The sequence below is a fragment of the Sphaerodactylus townsendi genome, linkage group LG07, assembly GCF_021028975.2.
Source record: "Sphaerodactylus townsendi isolate TG3544 linkage group LG07, MPM_Stown_v2.3, whole genome shotgun sequence".
Classification (NCBI taxonomy): Eukaryota; Metazoa; Chordata; class Lepidosauria; order Squamata; family Sphaerodactylidae; genus Sphaerodactylus; species Sphaerodactylus townsendi.
The window spans coordinates 117,408,337-117,428,423 of NC_059431.1; positions in this window are offsets into that span (position 1 = coordinate 117,408,337).

Below are 20,087 nucleotides of genomic sequence, written 5' to 3' on the forward strand. Positions count from 1 at the left end.
AAATTGGCACAGAGTAAATTTCAAAATGCCTTAATAACCATAGCTCTTGCGATTAAGCTCTTCTGAAACGCTGTAAGAAAGATTAATAAAATGTAAAGCGTAAACAGAGCTATTGTCTGAACATTTCTAAATTCCTTCTCGTTCATTAGAGATGTGTCCTTGAAGTGATTTATTCAGTCCATTTGAATTGAGATGTATATTCTGCGCTGAAAAAAGTTTAACATTTCCAAAGGAGGATTTATTAATCAGCCCTCCCTCCAAGCATTGATTCCGTGGCTTCTTACAGGCATTCTTAGTACTTAGTGGGGTGGCTAAAAGGAAATGAATAATTCCAGATGTACAAGTGGCATTTAATGGTGCCATGTGAATTGATTAATTTGAGTCAACTTTAAAGCTAGGAGGGTTTATCTTTTATTGCCGCAACATCATCCATCAGTGTATTATTTACAAGTCTGAAGCATCAATTTCCCAGGGAGATAGGAGCTCTTCAGTGCTTTATTTATGCATAAATGTTGCCTAATCTCATACACCGGTTTTATTTTCCCTCATGTATCCCTTTATGCCACATTCACAATTTGCCGAGTTGCAATTAGGACCGTCTCTCGCAAGATAATTGCAATTAGATATTATGCAATTTTGCATGGGTAGCTATCTTGGCTTGTTATGTGTCACTCAGCTGAGAGCTGCACATTTTGACGAACGTTCATGAGCTGGTTTCGAACACCTTGCTTTGAATACAAAAAGTATAGGGTTGCCAAGTCCAGTTTGGGAAATTCCTAGAAATTTGGGGATACAGCTTGAGGAAAGTGAGATTTTGGGGGGAGAAAAGACAAATGGGACCATAAAAGGTGTTTACGAGGAGGTTAGCTGGCCCCTTGTTTATTGTATCATTTGAATATTCCATTTTATATTAATACTCTTCTTCATTCGTTTTCAAACAATACATTTTCCCCTTTTCCCCCTCCCCCCTGTATTTTCTTCATAATTTTATCAAACAAACAGCAGTAAGTTCATTCTTTGTAATCTCTTCTCCCATATCTCCTCATTGACTCCAGCTTCTTTCATCCAGTCCACATATATTGTCCATATCTTCAAAATTTCGCCACAGTTTATTTTTTTGTTATTATATCGGAAATGTCCAGTGTCACGTGTTCCCAGATATATTCCAACCATTTCTGGATTGTCCATTTTTTCTTTTCTTTCCAGCCTAAAGCTATTGTTGCATGTGCTGCTTTGATCATTATTTTATACATATAGCTATATTTTTTTATCTACCCTTCTATCCTCCATTACATCCATGAACATTAAATCATTATTTATCCCAATATTAATCTTCACCAGTTTCTCGATATATAACATTACGGTTGTCCAAAAAATTTTCACTTCTATACATTCCGTCCACATATGACTATAATAATATGCCTCTCGGTTCTCAAGAATGCCAGCATTTATAAATTGAGTCCTTTAATCATATATGCTAGTTGTTTTGGTGTTCTATACCTTTTCAATATCACTTTTCTTTCCAACTCCATATATTTCTCCATCTTTATATTTTTCCAACTGTCTATTAAATTTTCAGTTTTCCCAGTGTCTAGAAAACCTTCCTTCTCCCATTTTTGATTCAACGTTCTTATCATAAACTCTTTGTCATCAACCATATACTTATATATATGTCCCAAAATTTTCCCTTAGTTCAAAACATTTAGCCATTATATATTCTCCTCTTATTCGTGAAACCTTTATCCTTTCCCAAATGCCCCTCAAGACCAACCAGTTCTCATTACCTCCTAATTCTATAAAATTTTGTAATGTCATAATTTCTCCTCCTTCTCTTATCAAATTTGCAACAGTTTGAATTCCTTATCTTTTCGATATTTTTATCACTTTTTTCCCATCTTTTCCGGCCACACTTGCTAAAGGTGCCACGGCTAGAGTGCCGGGCATCCATTTACCTCTCCATTTTTCCCATATATCTAGTAGAGCCTTTCTTGGCTCTATTGCAGTTTGGTTCCCTCTCTTCAACTCATTATTAAATATTCCATAAACACCAGTCCCTTCATTTATTTCATTTTCAAACTTAACCCATCCTTCAACATTTTCCTCATTTATATTCAACAGACTTTTAATCTGGAATGCTTCATAGTACTCTTGCATTTTAGGTATCCCCCAGCCCAAATAATTTTTCGTCATATATATTGTCTTATTCATAATTCTTGGATTTTTTTTTATTGAACACCCAAGCTTTCAGCTTTCTATCCCATTCCTCAAATTGCTTCTTCTTAATTTCTAAAGGAAGAGTTTGAAATAGATAAAACATTTTCGGCATTATACACATTTTTAATGTTTTGATTTTTCCTGTAATCGATAAGGTCTTCTTATCCCATTCTTTTAATTGTTTTAATATTTTTATTATATTTATTGTATTTAAACATTAAACATCTTCTCCTTTCTATGTGTTATTATAATACCTAAATATTTAATCTTTTTTACTAGTCATCTTTCTAATTGTCTTTTTTCCACATTAACCCCCATTATTTCTGTTTTTTTCCATATTAACTTTTAATCCAAGTTTGCCACCCTTTACCAACTGCACCACACGGGCTGTCTTACAAAACATACTAATGCCCATTTTTCCGCTTGTATGTTGCCTAGAATGTCCATTAACAAGACAGGGAGACAGATATTAGATAACTTTTTCAAATACTACAATGACTTTATGAAAATTGAGAGATTTGGGGACCTTCTTATATTGCCTGCCCACCTTTCTGTAGGTATGAAAGTCCAGCGGAATTTTTACCAGAACAAATTAAAAATAGGCTCAATGGCACAAAGCAGGAAGGAGTTTGCTAGCTCTGAATGTGAACAAGCGAGAGAGCATCAAAAGAGCAAGCAGAAAAGCAAAACTGATTGTAGGGAGCAACAAAACCCAAATATTAATGACACGGAGACTTTGCCACAGGTATGCTCCAAACATTATACATCTTGTGTATGGATGATCAAGGAATGCTGCATAATTCTATAACACTGGCACTAGACGCAACTCACTACTCAGTTACAAGACACAGGACTGTTATCATAGATTGCCAGGAGAGATTTGTTCGCCACTGAAGCGAAGTATCATGATAGATGCTTGACAATCGAAAGGAATTGAGGGTTGCAGAAGTTAAAAAAGCTGGCAACACCATCTGATACTTGCAAACAAATGGCAGAATCTCCAGCCCTGGCATCTTCATGTATCAAAAACAGTGTTGAAGCGCAAATCGACATATTGAAATGTTCTGGCTGACATGTAAAGTTGTCAGGTCTAGGCTGGGAAATACCTGGTGATTGGGGAGGGTGGAGTCTTAGGAAGGGGAAGTTTGGGGAGGGGAGGAGTCTCAGCAGGATAGAATATCATACACTCCACTTTCCAAAGCAATGTTTTCCCATAGTCACTGATCTCTATTGTCTGGAGATCAACTGTAATGTACAAATTCAATTAAATCTATATATATAAATGTGAAATACCACTCACTCACTCACTCACTCACTCACTCACTCACTCACTCACTCACTCACTCACTCATCAACAGAACTCAAAAACCACTGAAGCCACACACATGAAATTTGGCACACCTGTTCCTCACGTACTCCAAGTGCTCACTAAGAAAAGATTTCCCAAAATATTCACTTTCACTCGATTTATTACCTATTTACTGTTTTAACTGCTCATCTCTGGCCATCTGCGTGAACATTCTAAGGGCAAACCAACCACTCAGTCCACAGACATGCTGCACAAACATTCTAAGGGTGACAGTTACACACCAGCAGCTTCATGTCCTTCACCAACTGCACTCTACCACCGCCCTCCACAACGCATGTGAACCTATTTGAAAACAAACCCATCAGTCCACAGACAGGCTGTGAGGAAATATGCTGCATGTCACCCCAAAGTTCACAAACAGGCTGTAAAAAAGTATGCTGAATGTCACCCCAAAGTTAATAGACAGGCTGTGAAAAAGAACTCCTCCACCTACCCTCACATTAACAACACCGCTACAGCCAAATACTATCAAAACAGATTACAAACCACACTATCACCTTGGACTACTAAACATTTGTCGGGTTTTGCATATGGACATCACATTGCTTATTGGGGAGACAAGTTTATTGCTCTCGGCCTCCGATCACCCTGTGCTTGGTGTTGTGCTCTGAAGTGGCAGGATGAGTCCCCAGGAATGTGCTGCAGTGGCAGTCCAGTCGAGCTCCCTGCCTTTCAACCCTACCCTGAACCTCTTCACAGTCTTCTCACTCATCAGCATCCAATGGCAGAACATTTCCTTTCTGCATCCCAAAAATACAACAGCTGCTTCCAAATGACATCTTTTGGAGCCCACCAGGTGAAAGAGAGCAATTTCATGCCAACATTCAAAATGCACGGGCAGGTCTACTGAATGCTGAATGTCACCCTGAAATTCATAGAGAGGCTGTGATGAAGTATGCAGGCTGTCACCCCAAAATTCACAGACAGGCTGAGAGGAAGCATGCTGAATGTCACCCCAAGGCTAACAGACAGGCTGTGAAAAAGTATTCCTCGACCAACCCTCACGTTAACCAGACCGCTACAGCCAAATACAATCAAAACAGATTACAAACATATTACAAACCACGTAGCGAAGCACGGGCTTCCTGCTAGTAAATAAATAAAATAACTAGCCCCCGGCAGGCTTCATGTGTAGGAGTGGGGAATCAAACCCGGTTCTCCAGATTAGATTCCACCACTCTTAACCACTACACCAGGCTGGCCTCAACTGACTTCAGGCAAAACCAGCAAGAAGTTCTGAAGGGAAATGAGAAGCAGAGGTGGTTTGCCATTGCCTTCCTCAGAGCCTTTCTTGGTGTTCTCCCATCCCAGCACAGACCCTGATTAGCTTCCAAGATCTGATGTGACTGGATTATTCTACGGCACGCCATCTTCCTTCTGGTCCTTCCAATAATAGGTGGCATAACCAAAAAACATTTCTGCAGGCAGCCGTTAGGGGGCGCCCTGCTGCAGTGAGCAGTTTCAGCTGCTTTGCAAAAGATTTTTGCAATATGTCGAGAGATGTAAGAACGGTTTTAATTAGGGGAACCGTGAAATCAAAGTAAAAGAAGAATAATGAGTCTGACAACCTCTGAAGTCTGGGAGGGAAGCAGATTCAGAAATACATATATCAGTTAATGGCCAATAAAATGCTTGTGGAATGTACCGCCGTTAAAACTGATATATTTCAGTTCCAATTAAAAGAAGTTACAATGAGCAAATTTTATCTGCTGTGACAGGTGCGTCTATTCATTTAAGAATAAATTTAAGAATGTAGGGGTAAAAAAAAATAATCTGACAAGATGTTTTAATTCCGCGAGAATGTTGGAAAGGAACGAGCGGAGATTGCGAGATACAATTAATTAGGAGCGGGCGTTGGAGATATTTGTAGTACCAGGTAACCTTTTGAAAACAAAGTGAGATAATTTTGGAATCAAACACAGTTTCTCCAGCAGTCTCAAGCCTGAATGTCTTTGTGTATCTGGCTGGGTAAACTGAAATCGGATTCGAGCAAAATCTCTAATTTATTATGGAATTGTTTATGGAGGCTAGCCAGGTCTTTTTACGTCTCAGAGGCTCATTCCGCATATGCAGAATGATGCACTTTCAAACTGCTTTCAGTGCTCTTTGAAGCTGTGCGGAATAGCAAAATCCACTTGCAAACAGTTGTGAAAGTGGTTTGAAAAGGCATTATTTTGCATGTGCAGAAGGGGCCAGAGTCTAAGCCGGGTCACTCCTAGTTAGTACTTAAATGGGAGAACACCAAGGAATACCACCACTATGCAGTGGAAAGCAGTGGAAAGCCACCCGTCAGTTTTTTGCCTTGAAAACCATACCGGGTTGCCCTAAATTGGCTGCGACTTGACAGCACATCACACACAAAACTATTTTGCCATTTTATGCATAGAAAAAAGTGTATGTTTTTTGGCCAGGGATCAAAGTCCTAGTTGTCATATAAGTAAGCAAATAAATGAAAATGGGTGCAGATATTCATTGATACTTTCTTGTTGTAGTATGCCCACAAGTTGTGCCTTGTGTCTCAACATACTTTTTTCCCAGGATAATAATCAACTGCTGAGAAGTCTGTGACTTATTAGGTGTTAACCTTTACGATGACTAACCTGGCCTAAAAGCCACAGTTGACCATAAACTAAAGCAAAAATAAATAAATAAATCATGTTATCCTGAATAAATTCCACCAGGAAACCTCGCCAATATTTTGGCCACCTTGACGTGAATGAATTTCATATCGAAACCCATTTGAAGGAGTCAAAGCTTCATCTCAAATCTTGCTTCTGTGTCGCCCTAAATCTAGGGCCCTCCACGGCTCATGAAGAGTCACGTTTGTCGTTACCATCAATCCAAACGACCATCTTCAGTTCCATCCCTGGCACTTCAGGGAGGGTTGCAGTTTACCCATCCTTCAAGCTGTGGGAACCAACTGTTAGACACAAGTCCTACCAGGCAAGGGTCTGCCCGTTATCCTGAAACATGGGGTAGATACGACACTGAAAAACAATGCTCAGAAGAGCAATAGAAGCATGTCCAAAAGGCACACACGGCTTGAGCCACTTATTACTGCCTTAAATATTCAGCAAAAAGCTAGGCCAGGGGTCTGCAACCTGTGGCTCTCCAGATGGTCATGGACTAGAAATGTTCTCCAGATGTTCATGGACTTCTATTCCTCTGGTTTAGAGTCCCCCTGTCATCTAGGGGACTTATTCTTGTCCTGTTTCCCCCTCTTTGGGAGGGTTTAATTGGGGTTATTGCTGACGCCATTTTTATTGGATCTACCGCTGTGTTTTAAAATTTAAAATTTAAATCTAAATTTTAATTTAATGGGGTTTTTGTCTGTATATTTTTGTATGTGGAATCTGTGTTGTGCACCGCCCAGAGCCCTTCGGGGGTTGGGCGGTATAAAAATCCCATAAATGAATGAATGAATGAATGAATGAATGAATGAATGAATGAATGAATGAATGAATGAATGAATGAATGAATGAATGAAATCCCATCAGCCTCTGCCAGCATGGGCAATTGGTTGCAGACTCCTGTGCTAGGCATTTGTATATTTGGCAGAAATTGTCGCACCTCACCTTCAATATTACGGGAGTGAGATTTGATAGGAAAATTAGACGAAGAAAATACCAACTTAGATATGTGTAACAACTGTGCAAACTGTCAAGCTGCTATGTCTCAATTATTCACTGAGCATTTCTCCCCAGAGCTGTGAAATCTCCATGCAGGAAGACAAAGAAACAAACACATTAAAGTTCCATGAGGTGGTATATAATATCACAGGAATGTGGCCCGATTCTTCCTCGAATAAACATGGGAAGGTGTGGAATCTCATCAGTACCCCCTCACATGAAAAATTTTTTAGTATTCTTTGATGAACTGAGTGGTGTTATCGAATGCTTCATTGATCAGAGCCCAGGAGTCTCTCTATTATAGTTTTATACCCTTGAATCCAAAAGCATGGCTCATGCTAAACTTATTCAGCATTTATTAACTGCCACCAGAAAAGCAACTTCTCGCCATTGGAAAAACAAAGTCGTGATAGGTGTTCAGATAGCTTGGGGAAATGATGACTGTGGGGAAATGAACACAGCAAATAAAGTTGGCATCCCTAGAGGTCACATGACTACTTGACCTCCTTTTCCATTTACGTATCAAACTGAGCCCCAAAAGATATGACATCAGGGGTGGATCCAGCAGGTTCTCACAGGTTCCCGAGAGTAGGTTACTAATTATTTGTGTGTGCCGAGAGGGGGTTACTAATGGGTGATTTTGCCACGTGATTTTTGCCTTAGTTACGCCCCTCCTCTCAGCAGTAGCGCGCAGAACTTGAAGCAGTCTAGCAGGAGGTGCACCGGCGTGCGTGGCAGCCTGCACCTGCGTGCATTCGTTTCCCGCCCAAGGACCGGTGCAGCAGCTGCATCCTTGCCACAGCCCCGCCCAAAAATGCCCCACCCCCAGAATGCCCCCCCGTCATGCCCCGCCCAGCCACATTGGCGCTACGCCACAGTTTGAATCCCACCACCATGGGAACCTGTTACTAAAATGTTTGGATCCCACCACTGTAATGACATACCTTTTGCAATGGGGAAAGAGGTACCATACTTTCTTGTCTTAGTTATGATGCTTGCTCTGGGTTGGGAAATAAAATATTTGGGGGTGGACCCTGAGGAAGGCAAATTTTGGGGAGGGGGAACTTCAGTGGGGAATGATGCTATCGAAGCAACTTTCCAAAGCAGCCATTTTTCTTCAGGAAAACCATTCTCTGTCATCTGCCGATCAATAGTAATAATGAGAGATTTCCAGGTGCTACCTGGAGGTTGGCAACCATATAAAGAAAGCAATCCTAAACTGGTCTGCTCAACCCCTACTTAGGCAAAGTCAGTGTGGCTTAACTCTGCGAAAGCATCTTTCTCCTCATGTCTATTCAACAGGGCGTACGCCCAGAAAAATATTCTCAGAGCAACAAGTCGATAGTTGGGACAAGTCCCATAAAATATTTTATACCTAGAGGGGAGCCAAGTTCTCTTGACAATTTCCTCTGGGAGATGATAGAACATATTCTCCTCTCCCAAGAATTTCATACAAGGGAACGGCAATCTGACCATTATTGAAGACAATGATCTGACAGTATCTAGGCCATTTGGTCAGGGACAAAAACACTAAGATTACCATGTCAGTAGCAAAATCCCTCTCAGCAGTGGTGAAATCTAGGCATCAGCTGTTGGTTCCTAATGAATTTTTGAATCTCCCTGTAATTGCTATTTTATATTGTTTTACTTCTAATATATTTTAATTGGGTTAATTTGCTTTTAGTTTTGTCTGTTACATTTTAATTTGTAGCTTACAATGTTGTATATTTTTACAAACTGGGTCAATGTACCACAAGGAAGGAAGGAAGGAAGGAAGGAAGGAAGGAAGGAAGGAAGGAAGGAAGGAAGGAAGGAAGGAAGGAAGGAAGGAAGGAAGGAAGGAAGGAAGGAAGGAAGGAAGGAAGGAAGGAAGGAAGGAAGGAAGGAAGGAAGGAAGGAAGGAAGGAAGGAAGGAAGGAAGGAAGGATTTCCTCTGGGGAGCACGATCATGGTGAAGCCCATTCATCCTTAATGGTCCATCTTGAATGATGTTTCGGCGTTAGGGCAAGACCAACAAATGAATGGTTAGCTTTATATATATATCTGTGAAATGCCCATGGTGGGAGAAAGAGCCATTTGCATTGGTTAAAAGCAGGGGTCCCCAAACTACGGCCCGGGGGCCAAATGTGGCCCCCTGAAGGCATTTATCCGGCCCGCCAGGCATGACGGCGATGGCTCCATTCATGTGCAGTGGAGGCTCGAGGGAGAGGAGGAACCGGCCCCAACGGCTGTTGATTGCAGTTACATGATGGCACCCCCACATCTCCATGAATTTTCTGACCCAGAGTTGGAAACCTTACATGTGGCAACACCTGCTCCGCCCTTCCCTCTCAGCTACTCCATGTGTTGCTCTCAGGCTTTCTGTTCCACCTCACTCCCATTGGCATCAGCCAGGCTGGCGAATCGCTCGCTGGCTGCTAGGGAGGAAAGAACCCAGGAAGATACCTGATCCTGGGTTAGATGGAATGTTTCATTGGGAAAGTTCTGCTTTTTTTTTTTACAGGGGAAAGTATTCCACAGCCTCCCCAACAATATTTGGAGCCCACCCTGTACTTGACATACTTTGGTCACTGTTCTCAAAATAGACCATGACAGAAAGGCTGAAAGGTGAAATCAAACATTTTACAATCATTTGTGCATAGGAATTTGTTCATAGTTTTTTTTAGTCCGGCCCAGTCTGAGGGACAGTGAACTGGCCCCCTGTTTAAAAAGTTTGGGGACCCCTGGTTAAAAGTGTTAAAGGTGCAGTTTGCAAGTGTAATTTGCAGGCGTTCAGTGAAATTCCCCCATTTTTGCATTTGTATGTAACACGGAAGTTGCATAATCAATTAGTAACAGCATTTGCATAGCAGTTTGCCTGTGCATTTAGGTCCTCGTTGAATGGTTTTATTCTGCTTGCTGAAGATTGGGGGTGGGGGCGGGTGGGAGTAAAGACTCTGTCTGCAATCACATCCACACTAATTCCCATCCATCACATCAGAACTTTCTCCCAAGTAAATATGTATAAGATCAGGCTAAAAATCCACTAACAAAGTGAGAATGATATTCCACTGCAGCTAACAAGAGTCTGAACCCGAACAGGAGCAGAATGAGAAAATGACCATTAAAGATAAGAACTTTGGTCTCTTATTTGCTTCTCCAGCCTTCTCTCCTGGAAATAGCGCAGCGGATGCTAATGGTGTAGGGAATTTAATGCCAGTTTTACAGCAGCGCCAGGCATTGCTTTTTCGGAGTAACCTCCACCGTGCATAGTCAATGCAGGTCATTTGCATAGGAGAGTAATGAATTAATTTCCCATTCATGCTATGATCATCCTTTAAAATTAAATGAAAAGCCAATTAAATATTGAATCACTCCAGCTATTTGAACAGGGGAAACAATTATTTAAGGAAAGAATTCTTCATTTCATAAGGGTTTTTTTTAATCCGGCGTGGATTCATTTATAATGTTCGTTTAATGACATTTGAAATGCAAGCTTATCACTACAACAATTAAAAAGTTTCAGTGAGGGTTTTTGAGTGTGCGCGTCTGTTGTTTTTAGCATAACAAACAACATTTTCACATTGTGAATATCCACACTCAAAACAAATCAACCACACACGAGGGTATCGTGTGTTGTCTATCTTTTCTTTAGAAGGGAAATCATAGAGTCAGCGTGGAGGTGTTGGATGCAAATATTCAGTACAAGTCTTCGACAATACATTCAGTACAAGGGTCATTTTCTATAAAGTCTAACAGTGCAGAAAACTGGCAGAAAAAAGCGGCCTCTTCACAGTTCAGGCTAAAAACTGCTTGAGGAACTATACTTCCCAGGAGACCCTGTGAGCCCCAAGGTCTCCTGAGAACTGTAGTTCCTCAAGCCGTTTTTGAGCCTGAACTGTAAATAGGCCGCTTTTTTCAGCCAGAAAAAGTACTAGAAAAAGAAAAGGAACTAAGGTAAATGTGGGAAGGGGGCGGTGGGTGCCGCAGGGGGGCGCGTGGGGTCTCAAGGAAAAGTGGGATGGGCCGGAGGCGATTTTCTGGCCCACAGGCATGCGCCCTGTGCGCAACGCACCCCCCGCCCGCTTGCCGCTCCACCACTGGCTTGCAGAAATAGTGGGATAACACTGGTGATTCCTACAGCAAATGTCCAATGCATAAATAACAGCTGTGTGTGTCCTTAATTACCTATGAACTAGTGTCAGGGAAAAACACCAGTGTTATCCCACTGCTGCTATGTGTACCACCTGATAGTCCAAGTCATATTGCTATATTGGTCTAGCGCTATCGTGCAAAAGTGGGAGTGTTAAAAAGAAACATGAAAAAAAAACACCCCAAAAAAGGACAGGAGAAAAACAGTGTGGTGTGAAATGGCCAGAGTGCTTCAGGCATGGCTCATAAATGGATTTCAATACAGTGGATGAGATTCCTGTCCCAATGTTGCCTTCCTTGGAACTGGGCCAATAACGGATAACAACCAGTTTAGAACGGCAATGTGAAAAAGGCCTAAAGAAAAAGATGCAGGCAAAACCACCTCTGCTTCTCTGTTTCTCACTTGCCTTGAAAGTCCCTTCCTGGGGTTCTCATCAGTCATTTGTGACTTGATGGCCCTTATGTAAATATTTAAAGGCATGGGGGGAATGGCACCCAGGGCTAAACCTGCTCCAGGCGCCCCCCGACCCTCCCCCCCCGCTGCTCCTTTGGCCAGCAGAGGCTCCGTGAGCCAAAGAAGCAGCCTTGCAGGGGAAGGCCGAGGGGAGGGGTGTGGAAGTGATTCTCTGCCCCCCACATGACCAGCTGGTGTGCGCCCAGGGGATGTGACCCCCACACGTCCCCGCCTCTGCTTAAAGGTAAAGGTAGTTCCCTGTGCAAGCATCACCAGTCATTACTGGTGACACCACATCACAATGTTTACTAGGCAGACGATGCATAGGCCAAATATGACAGGTTCAGGCCCCTTTTTAAAGCATCATGGGGGAGAAGTTCCCACAGAACTTGCCCCCCAAATACTTTTAACCTGTCATATTTGCCTGAACCCGGATTAAATGAACGTTGCTAAATCAGCAACTTTTCTCCTTCAACCTGGATTTCAGTCACTTCCTGCTTGCCTGTGCAAATGACAGGAAGCAGGAAGTGTTCTATTCCCACTCCCTTCTGTCCACCATTATGGTGGATTCCCCAGGTGGCCGCCATTGGAGTGGATTCTCTAGTAGGCAGCCATCACGTTGTGCCGCTAAGTGGAGGGGGGGATTCTCAGCTGACAATTCGCAGGAAACACTGATTTCCTGTGAAAACCATACTGCCTCCTGCGACCAGGATCCCAGCGATCCTGGCTGGCATCTGCACCTGCTGTACAAATGGGGCACAGGCAACATGGGTTCATTTGGGTGGCCAACCTATGGAGCTCCAGATATTCATGGACTACAATTGCCATCAATTGGCCATGCTGGCAGGGGCTGATGGGAATTGTAGTCCATGAACATCTGGAGCGCCATAGGTTAGCCACCCCTGAAATTTAAACCATTAGCGTTGTCGGTGTAGAATCAGTTTTTGTTTATGGGGTGGTTTTACTGGATTAGGTTTTACTGGATGATGTGCCATTGCCTTCCCCCATCATCTACACTTTACCTCCGACAAGATGGGTGCTCATTTTACTGACCCTAGAAGAATGGAAGGCTGAGTAAACCCTGAACCAACTACCTGAAACTGACTTCTGTCGGGATTGAACTCAGGCTGTGAATAGAGCTTTGACTGCAGTATTGCGGCTTACTGCTCTGTGCCATGAGGCTCCTATTATGTACATACAACCCATGCTACGTTTCCATATATGACTCCAAAATGGTTAAAAATAATTTAGTCTTGCTATAATTCTTGGTAGGTTCAAATGCCCCATAATTGGGTTCAGATTCTATAACTTGAATTTTATAATAGAGTTGACTTATATATTTGCACCCTTGTAAGTTCAAATTCCACCTTTCCTAATGCAGGGAGTCAGCAGGAGTCAAAATCTGTAACCCGCACGGTAGGGTCATCTTGCCAGTGCTCCTCATCAGAGGATTCCTGGCTGGCTGACTCTGAGCCCGTGACAACATCCCTGCACACGAGTCTTCTTCACTTTCAATTAAACAGATTTCAGAAATCACGGGGATTCTCTGATCTGAGGAGAGGTGACAGCGAAGAGAGCAAAACTGAGAATGCATAACCAAGGGGCTTTCCGCACTGACAGAGTTGTACTGGTTTCTATCTAGGTTCACCTCAGTGTATCCGCACTGCAACTGAGCTCAACGTTGTTTTGTCTCAGTTCCCCTCCTTCAGAACTGCGACATCCCTGTCGCAGTTATGAACTGCACCTTTCTGCTGGAACAAGGTCAATACCGCTTCGAAGCTTCGAAGTGCAGACGCATCGAAATGACACCTCATCCGTTCAACCAATCAGGAGCCGCTTTTGTGGCATGCGCAGAACGGGAGAGTCGTGGTGGGCATGTAACTGTAAACTGTAAAAACTGTAAAAAAAAAAAAGAACGCTCCTGTTTCCCATGGTAACACAAGCTCCAATCACGATCGAGGAGCGAAACAGGCACCAAGATGACCCCACCCACTTAGCTCGGTTCCAGGGGGCCAAGTAAGTTGCTGTGTGGACAGCCTGGAATCGCCCCCCACTGAAGGGAACTGAGTCGACCTTAGCTCCCTTCTGTAGTGCGGAAAGCCCCCAAGTGTGTAACTGAGAACCAAACCCAAAGGAAATGTATGCTCAATGTGAAGGAGACCACACATGAGTAGAAGCCCTGAGTTAAATTTCCATGCTTCCACCTACTACCAGGTCCATGTCAGTTACACTGTAGACTTGTGTGGAGGGGACCCAATCTTCTGCATCATGGCCCGTTTTTGTCCCTTGGCAATAATATGTGGCACAAACAGGACCCAAGATCACTGTAGACTTGTGTGGAGGGGACCCAATCTTCTGCATCGTGGCCCGTTTTTGTCCCTCGGCAATAATATGTGGCACAAACAGGACCCAAGGTCACTGTAGACTTGTGTGGAGGAGACCCAATCTTCTGCATCATGGCCCGTTTTTGTCCCTCGGCAATAATATGTGGCACAAACAGGAGCTCTACTGCTCATCCATTTTTCACAGCAGTACGTGTGGGAAAGTTCTATCCAAGGCCCCAAAGAGCTGTGGATCAAAGTCAGCCTGCTAAGAAACATGGTGTAAGGATTGGAGTAGATCCACGGCAGGGGAAAAAATGGTCGACTCTGCCCTTTGGATCAAGCAGGCTAGGAGCAGACTGTAATTAGCTTCTCGCATGCTCTTTCCTTAATTAATGCCATTGACAGTTGCAGCTTAAATAAATGTCAGACCCGTGCAGAAATTTCATCTCATTACAGGCTGTCAACAATCTGGATTGTCTATGCAGGAGGCTGTTTATTAGAATGTATCTATTTGTTTAGCTGGACTTTCTCGTGTTGAATCCTGGGCTGGTTTCTCCACCTATGACACATACAGCAATCTGACTTGCAGCAAGCCGGGGCACTCCTCTACATTTTGTAGAGCCGCACAATAGAATGGCTCGAAATTGCCAAGGAACATTTTCTGCCGAGTGCAAAACACCACTGCGATAAACAAACAAAACAAATGGGAGGAGAGGCTGGGCCCGAAAGCACCTAAGAAATTCAAAGGACTCCAAACACCGACAACAAATGCCACTTGTCCACCTGCAGAGCAACCAATTTCAGGGAGGTTTTCAGACCCAATTTGTACCCCATTATACAAATTAGTTAGCACCATTTCAGTATGCATTAGCTGCTGCAGCAGCTATTTAACATTCAATCTAGAGACGGAACATATTTTTTTTCAGCGCTGAAGAAGATTTGAGGAAGGAGATTTGCATGAGCACAGGAAGCCGTGCTGTTTTGTTTTTTTTAAGGAGGTGGGTTCTGGAATGTCAACTGATCTACAAATTACAGAGAGATCAGTTCCATTGGAGGAACTATAGACTTCAGGATAAATGCAAGTCCTAGAATGGCTCCTAAGAGTAGGACAGTGATGTTCTGTGGCCTTTTCCACATTCTCATTTTCTCAGTGTGTATTGCTCCCTCTAGTGGTCGATTCGATAGTGCCCCAGTTTATATCCAGCACATCCATCTCCCTGCACATTTAAACAACAGGTTTTTATGCAGGGCACAAACTGGTGTACTATCAAATTGACCACTAGAGGGAGCAAAACACAAGCAGAACCCCCCCACTGAAGAAATAGGAACTTACAAGTGAGGAAAATGAGAATTCAGAAAAGACCAGTTGTGGCTCTTTGACATGTCAAATATAGCTCTTCTTGGCACTGTCCCAATGGGGCATCTACCCCATGTTTCAGGAAAGTAGTATAGCTGTTTCTCAGTGGTGATTGTGTTTGGCGGGTGGTTCCCATCTTGAAACAGACACAGCTGCAGAAACGAGCCTCCCTGGCTTCATGCCAGGGATGTAAGTAACTGTGAGTACTACTGCTCTAGCACTTAGATTTATGTGTGCTATATGACAGAAACGAAAAGAAAGTGATTGATACTCACCTGTTAAGGCTGAGCCAGAGAGACTGGGGATTGAGAGAGCCAGGACATTTGTTGGCTGGTATTCTTCTATGGGTCTTTAGATTAAACTGTGTCCATTATGCACAGCTGCGGGGTTTTCCTACATTTTCCACTTCAGGGACAGCCAAGCTGAGCAGCCATTTTGCCTCCCTCCTCAACTTTCTTGTTGTGTCTGCAATCTCTGCTTGGGTTGCTCTGTTTGCCTTTTAGAAAGGAGGGTGGTCTATCATCCCTGCAGAGCCTCCTGAAATACTATAGACCAGTGGTGGAGAACCTTTGGCACTCCAGATGTTATGGACTACAATTCCCAGCAGCCCCTGCCAGCATGGCCAATTGTAGTCCATAACATCTGGAGTGCCAAAGGTTCGCCACCATGGCTATAGACCCTACTAGGAGAAATGGCGCCTGGAGACAAAACCTGAATTTCCACCCCCTGCAGGTGCCCAGGTCTACTGACCAGAGCCCAGGTCTACCACCTGGAGCCCGCACTGGCATCCAGGTCTACTGCCTGGAGCCTGCACCGGCATCCAGGTCTCCTGTCTGGAACTCGGACCAGCATCCAGGTCTGCCAATTGGAGCCAGCGTCGTCATCCAGGTCTACTGCCCAGAGCTGGTGCCGGCGCCCAGGTCTATGTGCGCCCGGGGACATGGATTACCCCATGTCCCTATAGGCAGTATGCCCCTGCTACTAGGGTTGTCAGCTTCAAGGTAGGGTTTGGAGAACTCTCAGAATTATGTTCTCCAGGCTAGTGTGGACTCTACGGTTTTATTTCCTGCTGAGGCCCTGCCCCTCCTTAAACCCCACCCAACCCCAGACTCCACCCTCAAGCCCCTAGGCATTTCCCTACCTGGAGCTGGCAACCTTACAGCTTTTTATGCTTTGAAAACATCAGGGGGGGGGAGGTTCCAGAGAAAGGAAGCGGGCAGATGTTTTCTAACCAACGTGCAGCTCTGTTCCATTTCCAAGGAATTGGAAAAAAACCGTGGCTCTCAATCATATGCGGCTCTCCAAGTCCTTTCCCCGTGTACTGGATACCATTAAAAAGAGTTTGCCTCTTTCACACACTAATAACAGGCACACGCTACCAAATACCTTGAAGAAAGGCTGGATTTAAAGGGTATTTCGTTTAGAGAACTCTGAAATGTTAGCCTCTGGAGAGTCCCTGCCTGCGTCCTCTGTTTATTTGGCTATATCTCCAGAAACAAACGTTTCCTGAAAATTAAGTTCTATTTGCTGCTTAGGTGTGGGAGGGATGCGGGGGGGTGTGGGGGGGAACACCTCGCGGTCCCAAAAGTTGAGCTTGACTGCCACCTGGTGGTCAGGACTCCCATCTCCCTCAAGTTGTTGTTTTTTCTTTGCAAAGAGAGAGATACTTAGCAAGAGAATAACGAGTCGAGATTCACGAGTTGCAAAGTTATATTAAGTCTACTATCCAACTGAGCAAGTTTAACAGGTAGATAGAAAAGGAAAATTTGAGAAAATGCTAATCTGCCTGGTTACACACGTTGGCACCCAGTGGCACACTTATCATTTATTTATTTGATTGATTGATTGATTAGGTTTATATACCGCCCTCCCCTGGAGGGCTCAGGGCGGTGAACAACATGTAAAATAGAGCACATAAATCAGATTAAAATCCATTAAATATCAATTAATACAGGCTCTAATAAATATAAACCCTACCCCATTAAAATGCAGCATTATTAAGATCACATAAAAGATGGCACCTACTATCAATTCCTTTAAAAACCCAAAGGGAAGGGGCGGTAGGATCCGCTTGATGTTATGAGGAGGAGGGGGCCCATCAGCAGCTAGTCTCCCCAAAGGCCCGGCGGAACAGCTCAGTCTTACAGGTCCTGCGGAACTCATTAAGATCCCGCAGGGCCCGGACACACTTATCACTACTTCTTTACGCTTTTCTTAGTAGGAACAGAACCAGAAAAAGGGAACATAGATTTACTTTTTATCCATTCAGGACATGGGACCTTTTGCATGTAAGCAACGGAGGTTTAACTAACCAATAACTCATCAACAGCTCAACTCATCGCAATGTGACATCAACAAGTTGTTTACATACAAACAACATTTAACTCCTTCAGGGCTGGAGTGGCATACTCTTATTATATCCCAGCACCTTGTTTGTGAATGGAGACAACATCACAGCACGACTACACAGATCCTGGACAGTAAATTCCACTGAACTCAAGAGTGAGTCTTCTAAGTAAAGATGCAGTACAAGGTATTGAACTGTAATGCACTTAATTGCATCTTCTCGGTCTGAGCCACACTTTGACTTCTATCTCACTTCTATGAGGATGTTTTCTTTACACGTCTATCCATCTCATCCATAGTTGGGGCAGGAATGGTGAACCCATGACACGCGTGCCAAAGATGACACGCCACGGCATTTTGTGTGATACACCAGCGTTCACCGACACCCAGCAACAACTATTCTCCCAGTGTGAGTCTGAGACATTTCTGTAATTATTTGATGGTTCTTAGTATAATACATAGCGCCACACATGATTGGACTGTTTTTGGGGAGGAACGTCATGTGAAAATTTGAGGGTGATCCGTCCAGCCGCTTCGGCGTTAGGGCATCAGTAACAAAAACACTGTTAGCTATATATATAATAAAAGCAGGATTTTTCAGTGAGGTGTTGACCTCCCACTGTTCCCAGTCTTTCCCCCACATGTGTCCTACTGACATACTGTTAAAACAGGGTTTCGGCTTCCATGAGCGTCATCAGATTGTCCCTGTCGAAAAATGACCTTCGCTCAAAGATTTGCCCCAATATTTGGGCATTTGGGACTGAAGACTGTTTTTTTTTTAAGTTTTGTCACAGGAAATTGACAAAAGGCATGTAAATGTCTCGAGCAGGCTGAGAACAATGAAGCGGGCCAGAACTAAGGGGAAAACAAATACCCACAGAGCCCATGAAAAATCAAATGCCAAATCATGCTCACTCCTCTCTGTTGGAATAATACCGGAACAGGGGCACATAGCCAAATATCTTGAATTATTAACTGAACCCCAACAGAGATGGATTATCACAAGGGCCAGATCCAATACCTTCCCATCAGCCATTACAAAGGGTCGCTACTTATCCATCCCTCTCCAGGATCGGGTTGTCCACACTGTAAAAATCAAGTGGAGACTCTTGCTCACATTATTCTTGACTGTCTGAGATATGTGGGCATTAGGAATTTCTCTCCCAGGCTGGCCCTAGACAAATCTGAAAGTGACTCTGACTGTTCTGTTGTGGAGCTTCTGTTAAACAACACAGATATCATGCTCTTGGAAAAAGTAGCAAAATTTCTTTTACAAGTGACAGAACTTTCTAAGTAATGTATACTAAGTAATGTATATATAGTCTTCCTGTCTGCGCTTTGAATGTACTCTTGATTTGTATTTCAAAAATGTCTGGCAATGCTCTAGAACCTATTTGTAAATGCCAAATAAAGGTTGTTGTTGTTGTTGTTGTTGAAATCAAATGCCCTTGAAAAATAAACATTGGGATGGGGGGGGGGCTTGGATACAAAGGCGCAGGCACCTTTTACCGAGATATATTGCCATCAGAAAGTGTTTAAAAAAAACAAAGACTGGTCCACACAAGGAAAAAAAATAGTTGTCCCCAGGGGAAACTGTCAACCTGTAAGTATCCAGTTTTCTACAAAGGGAATCCATCCTGGAGCTTTGCACTACTCAGAAATGTAGGACGTATGTAATAGTACAAGTATTTGAACAGCAATGCAGTGTAGTGGTTAAGAGTGTCACAGCAGGAACTAGGAGCCCCTGGTTTGAATTCTCATTAAGAACATAGGAACATAAGAACAAGCCAGCTGGATCAGACCAGAGTCCATCTAGTCCAGCACTCTGCTACTCGCAGTGGCCCACCAGGTGCCTTTGGGAGCTCATGTGCAGGAGGTGAAAGCAAGGGCCTTCTGCGGCTGTTGCTCCTGAGCACCTGGTCTGTTAAGGCATTTGCAATCTCAGATCAAGGAGGATCAAGATTCCTCCATGGAAGCTGGCTAAGTGACCTTAGGTCAGTCACACCCACTCAGCCTAACTGACCTCACAAGGTGGTTGCTGTGAGGACAGAAAGGAGAAGGGGACAACGTCGCAAGCCATTTTGGGTCCCCGCTGGGGAGAACAGTGGGGTATAAATGAAATAAGTAGTATTTCACTCTTATCAGTGCATGTTTATTCATGCCAGTTCAATAGGCAGGTAAATATGCCTCCTTATTTATTTATTTAGTCACTGATGCATTTGCAGCATTTTATACCACTTTTCTTCCAATGTAAGCCAGAGCC